Genomic DNA, 6,573 nt, shown 5'->3' on the forward strand with positions numbered 1-6,573 from the left:
TATACTATAAAATTCTCAAAGAATAAAATATTATTTCCAAATAGATACATCCTATTGTACTCCACTGGTTACTGTCAAGGTATGTGTGTCACTATTACATTAGTAGATTTACTTGCCATCCCAGTTACTGTTGTGATTCAAAGGCATCATTGCTAAAACAAACTATTTTGCTGCCTCCCTCCTTTTGAAACATGCATGGTGTTTTCTGGTACCAAGAATGGAAGAATTCGGTTGGGGATTTAGCTCAGTGGTAGAGCACTTGCCTAGCAAGCATAAGGCCCTGGGTTTGGTCCCCAGCTCCGAAAAAAAAAGAAAAAAAAAACAATGTGTGTGTGTGTGTGTGTGTGTGTGTGTGTGTGCGTGCGCGCGCGCGTGCATGTATATGTGTGTATATGTTTGTATGAATATGTGTATGTGTATACATAGCCCCTTACCTATGCTATAAGTATCTTTTAGGTAAACAGTTAATTATGTGACTCTTTAAGACTTTCTCAGACATCCTTACTATTATTTTATCCTCCTTTCATAATTATCTCCTTCCTTACTCCCTAATAAAGATCTCCCCAGTTTTCTTTTTCATATCACTTATACCCTATGTGTACACTATAATTCCCCTTACTATTGTTCCACCTCCCACCATGATACCTGTCTTTCCTAAGGTTATCATTGCTATGATGAAACACCATGGCCAAAGCAACTTAGAGAGAAAAGGGTTTATTTCACTTATACTTCACCAGCATTGTTTATCCCCAAAGGAAGTCAGGATAGGAATTCAAAGAGGAATGGAACCTCTAGTAGGAGCTGATGGATAAATGCTTCTTACTGGCTTTCTCCCCATAGCCTCCACAAACTAACTCCTTATAACACCCAAGGCCACCAGCCTATGGATTGGACTACCTAAAGTAGGCTGGATCCCCAATAGATCACTAAATAAGAAAATGTCTTACAGCCTGATTGTATTGCATTTTCTCAATTGAGATTTCTACCTTTCAGATAACTCTATTTTATCACATGTTGACAGAAAGCTAGCCAAAATAATTGGTACCTTATCAACTTGACACACAAACACATCATTTTTAAGCTGTATCTGCACCAGTATTTTACTGCCATGGAGAGGCATCATGACCACAAACAACTCATAAAAGGAAGCATTTTACTGGGGCTTGCTTACTATTTCAGATACTTAGTACATTATCAACATGGCAAGAAGTATGGCTTCAAACCCCATCTTTAGTGATATACTAAATCCAAAACGACTTCATCTCCTAATCCATTCAACTAGTGTCACTCTCTAATGACAAAGCATTCAAATCTAGGAGCTTATGGAGGCCCTGCTTACTCAAACCACCACAATCCACTCCCTGTCCCCCCAAAGAATCAATAACCATTTCATGATACAAAACTACATTCATCTCAACTTCAAAAATCCCAATAGTCTATCACAATCTTAAAACTGTTTGAAAGTCCAAAGTTCAAAGACTCTTCTGAAACTCACTGGAAATCACTTAACTGTAAATAACCCTCTATAAAATCATATCAAAAGCAGCTCACATACAATGCTATAACATATTAATTATGATTTTTAAAGGGAGAAAGGGGACCATAGGGAAAAATGATGGACCAAAGTAAATCCAAAAACCAGCTGAGCAAATTCCAAGCTCTGCATCTCTATGTATGATATTAAAGAACTCTTCAGATTTCCGATTCCTTTCAGTTTTAAAGACTACAATACTGCTCCCACCACCCCCTTGAGCTACTTGCACACTAAATATGCATATTTTATTGGCAGGTTCCTCACAAATCTGGCATCTCCAATATCTGGGGGTCTCCACAAAATCCAGGCTTCACTTTCACAGCTTCACCCTATGGGGAAATTGTGTCTAGATACGTGGTTTTGTTGTTGTTTTTTCAGTTTTATTGAGGCACTACTGACAAAGTATTATATGCTTTTGTTGTAAATGCATCATTCAGATTTTTTTTAAATGTTTGCACTGCCAAAAATCTATCTTTAGGAAATGCTCACCCATGGCCCCTTGTAGATACTGATTTTAATTCTGTCTTTACAGTTTTAGAAATTGTGCATAATCATACAAGATATAGACTTTGCTGTCTGCTTTCTTTCACTTACCATATTGATTTTGAGGTTCACCTATCTTGTTGCTTCTATAAACAACTAATTTACTATCATTATTGAGTTATATTCTACTCAATAGATACACTAATTTTATCTAGTTGAGTGCTGATGAGTATTTGATGATTCTATAACAACCATTAGCCCAATTTTGACTGAATATGTTTATATATTTTCATTTCTCTTAGAAAAATTTTGTGTGTGTATGTGTATGTGTATGTGTATGTGTGTGTGTAATGGCTAATGTGTATCTCAGGAATATATTGGGGGCACACTAGCATAAATAATATACAAGATATAGTGATTATTCTACATATTTGATCATATGAGCCAGACTATGGGTAGTAACATACAATTCCAGGGTCTCAGTGGCTTGAAATAACAAACAAGTAGTTTTGTCTTGTTCATTCAAAATGTCCATCAAGGTTGGTTGAATTTTAATGTATTCCTTCCTTTTTTTCTGAAAATGATGAGGCAAGTTCTGTGTGGAATAATTGCCACTTTTAATGGCAAGTAAGAAAAGAAAATGTGCTAAAGTGTAACCTGGCCTTAAAGATTTTGCCTAAAAGTGGAATATACCATTTCGCTCCCAATTCATTGAGCACTCCAGTAATATGGACCTTAATGAATGGGACAGTAAAATTCACACCTAGGAGGAAGAAGCAGTTATAGATGAAGTAAAACTCCGTACAAATGTCCAAAAGTATAAGAATCCTCCAGGAACTTACATTCATTTCTTACATGCATTTCATTACATTCATTTATTTCTAAATATTTCTAAATATTTTACTAATGTGTCTGTAGTACTAGTGTAGGTGACAGTATAAATATAGTGCAAAGTTTATAGATATGGTCTATAAATTATAGTTTATAATTGTGGTCATTACTTGTATGAGTATATAGTGCCATCCATCAACATTCCAAACATTCTAGTAATTTAATGAACTTCTTCCATATCTGTACTGAAATCTTTCTTGAGAGGGACTGGGTGATATATCTTAGAGGAAGATCATATGTTTCACATGCCCAAGGCTCTGAATTCAACCTCAAAACAAAACAACCTTAAAACAAAAAAGCAAAACAAAAAAAAGAAAAAAAACAAAAAAAGAAAAGAAAGAAAAAAGAAAAGAAAAAAGACTTCTACAGGAAATAGAGTTTTTGATTAAACCGACAATGAGGGTGATTACAATTCACAGTGAAAAAGGCAAAAATATGGCATGTATTGGGAATCTGAGGAATTATATTTCTCATCTAAGTGCACAAACTCTATGCCAAGACAGCAGCAAAATTTGGCAATACCATGAACATGGTATCCATCCTCCAATATTTCAGAGCCAAAATACTCAAGAATAAGAAGTCAGTATGTGGCTCAGTCAAGGTCTCTACTAGAAGGCTTTTAGAGGCCACTGCATGAAGGTATTAAAGTTTAAATTGACACCAGGATAATGAAAATGCCAGAACCATGCGATTCCAACTAATGGAAGCTGCATACATAGAGTGGAGTAGAGACAGCTCTAGTGCTATGAGTGGCAGAACTGGAAGGGTAAGGTTGAGTTGTTGGCCAGCAAGGCAACTCTGGGCCTCAAAACACTGCAGAAGAAAATGTACTGCTATTGGTTGCTAATCAAACTTTGATGGTAAGAGTCTGTTACTAAAGATACTACATGCTTTTGTGGCAGAACATATAAAAACTAATCTGGAACTGAGATTGGAAGCTTCCTTCCTAGTGGCTAGGTTTTATATTGCCAGAAGGTAATATGCAGATTCCTGGAGAGAATTGATGTCAATTCTATTCATGCTATACTACTGACCTACCAAGCAAGATGTGCCACCTGGTATAGAAGTAACTATCCACTCTCTGATTGAATTTGAGACCCGCTCCACAAGAAGGAATTAAAACCTAGTATTGGCTAAAAGCTCAAGGGAGGATATAGTCCTTAGGGGGAACCTACTATAGTTATATTACAAAATAGGCTTGATGAATCCATCAAATTGTCTTCTGAATATTTATGTTTATGTTCATAGTGTTTCCGTCATATTTGATTGAAGGAGTCTACTTTTCAACTGGTCATCAGTAACTGTAGGGACTGACAACTAATCAACAGAAATAGGTTGAATTCTTGGTTGTTGGTATATTTAGGAGGAAGGATGCTTTATTAGCTTCTATTATCTATACCCTTTCAACTTATATTCCACCCTAGTCCATTCCAACCCCCCAACACTATGTTGGAGAGAAAGAAGGTTAGAGGGGAAGAGAATATAGACATCTTTTGACTACTTCCTGCTCATTAGGGGTGACAGTTTTCTTGGGGAAAGTCCTATTTCTGTCATCAGAATATCTCCAACCAGCAATTCAGCAAAACAGCAGTCCAGCAATATCAAAAATAGCAGTAACAAGCATAAGCAGAAACCAGCAGCAGTGGGGGCAGCAGCAGGGGACACTGAAGCCACCACAGGTCGTCTTGGGGCTCTTGCAATTATATTCTCTCAAAATCCCAACTTAAACTATCTGCAGCTGTCAAAAAAGCATACTTGTCCTAGAGTACAAGATAATCATAGTTAGTAACTGTAGAAAATCTGAAGCAACCATATCCCATACCTGAGAAACAAACAAAAACATATAAATATAACTTTTTTTTAAGAAACCAAAATTCTCACTACATGTCCTCCTTTTTGTTCAAAACTATTTTGGCTTTTCTTTAATATCAATAAACTCTATAGACTAAGAAAAGTATGAGATGTATCAGGGAAAAATTATATTTACAATGTTCAGTCCATTTTTATTTGACAACTTTAGAGAAAGAACTCCACTATCTATCTTATCTTGTTGAGTCCAATGATCTGTACCTAAGTTGCTTTCTTGTAATAATTTGCATGTATCAAGTTAAAAATGAGGACATCTGAATTTTTCAGGCAACTTGATGGAACTAGAAAATAACATCCTGAGTGATTACACAAAATATTTCCACAAATCCAGGCATACAAAAGATAATAGATGGAAAATCCCAATACAAGGAGGGAAGCTACACCTTAGAAAAAGCAAGAAAGTAATCTTTCAATTAACCCCCCCAAAAAATAGCCACACAATCATAATTCCACCTCTAACAACAAAAATAATACAAAACCACAATCATTGGTTCCTAACATCTCTCAATATCAATGGACTCATTTCCCTAATAAGAAGACATAGACTAATAGACTGGATACGTCTGTATCAGGACTCAGCATTTTGCTGCATACAGGAAATGCACTCCAGTGACAAAAGACAGGCACTTCCTCAGAATAAAAGGCTGGGAATTTTTTTCCAAGCAAATGGTCCAAAGAAACAGGCTGGAGTAGCCATTCTAATATTGAATAAAATCGACTTTCGACCAAAAGTTACTTAAAAAGATAAGGCTGGTCACTTCATGCTCTTCAATGGAAACATCCACCAAGATGAACTCTCAATTCTGAGTATCTATGCTCCAAATGGAAGGGCACCCATATTTATAAAAGAAACTTTACTAAAGCTCAAAGCACACATTGCACCTCACACAATAATCATGGGTGATTTCAACACACCGCTCTCATCATAAAAACAGAAATGAAACAGAAACACAGTGAAACTGACAGAAGTTATGACCCAAATGGATTTAAAAGATATCTATAGAACATTTCGTCCTAAAACAAAAGAATATACCTTCTTCTCAGCACCTCATGACACCTTCTCTAAAATTGTCCATATAATTGGTCACAAAACAGGCCTCAACAGATACAAAAAGTTTGAAATAATCCCATGCATCCTATCAGATCACTATTGACTAAGGCTGGTCTTCAATAACAGCAAAAACAACAGAAATCCCACATACACATGGAAATTGAACAATGCTCTATTCAATGATAACTTGGTCAAGGAAGAAATAAAGAAAGAAATTAAAGACTTTTTAGAATTTAATGAAAATGAAGGTACAACATACCCAAACTTATGGGACACAATAAAGCAGTGCTAAAAGGAAAACTCATACCTCTGAGTGCCTCCAAAATGAAACTGGAGAGATCGTATACTAGCACCTCAACAGCACACCTGAAAGCTCTAGAACAAAAAGAAGCAAATATGCCCAAGATGAGTAGATAGCAGGAAATAATCAAACTCAGGGCTGAAATCAACCAAGTAAAAACAAAAATAACTATACAAAGAATCAAGAAAACAAGGAGCTGGTACTTTGAGAAAATCAACAAGATAGCTAGACTAACCGGAGGGCACAGAGAGAAAATCCAAATTAACAAAATCATAAATGAAAAGGGAGACATAACAACAGAAATCAAGAAAATCCATCAGATCCTACTACAAAAGCCTACACTCAACAAAACTGGAATCTGGATGAAATGGACAATTTTCTAGAAAGATATCAGGTACCAAAGTTAAATCAGGATCAAATAAACCATCTAAACTTTCCAATAAC

Source organism: Rattus norvegicus, chromosome 20 (genome assembly GCF_036323735.1).
Source record: "Rattus norvegicus strain BN/NHsdMcwi chromosome 20, GRCr8, whole genome shotgun sequence".
Classification (NCBI taxonomy): Eukaryota; Metazoa; Chordata; class Mammalia; order Rodentia; family Muridae; genus Rattus; species Rattus norvegicus.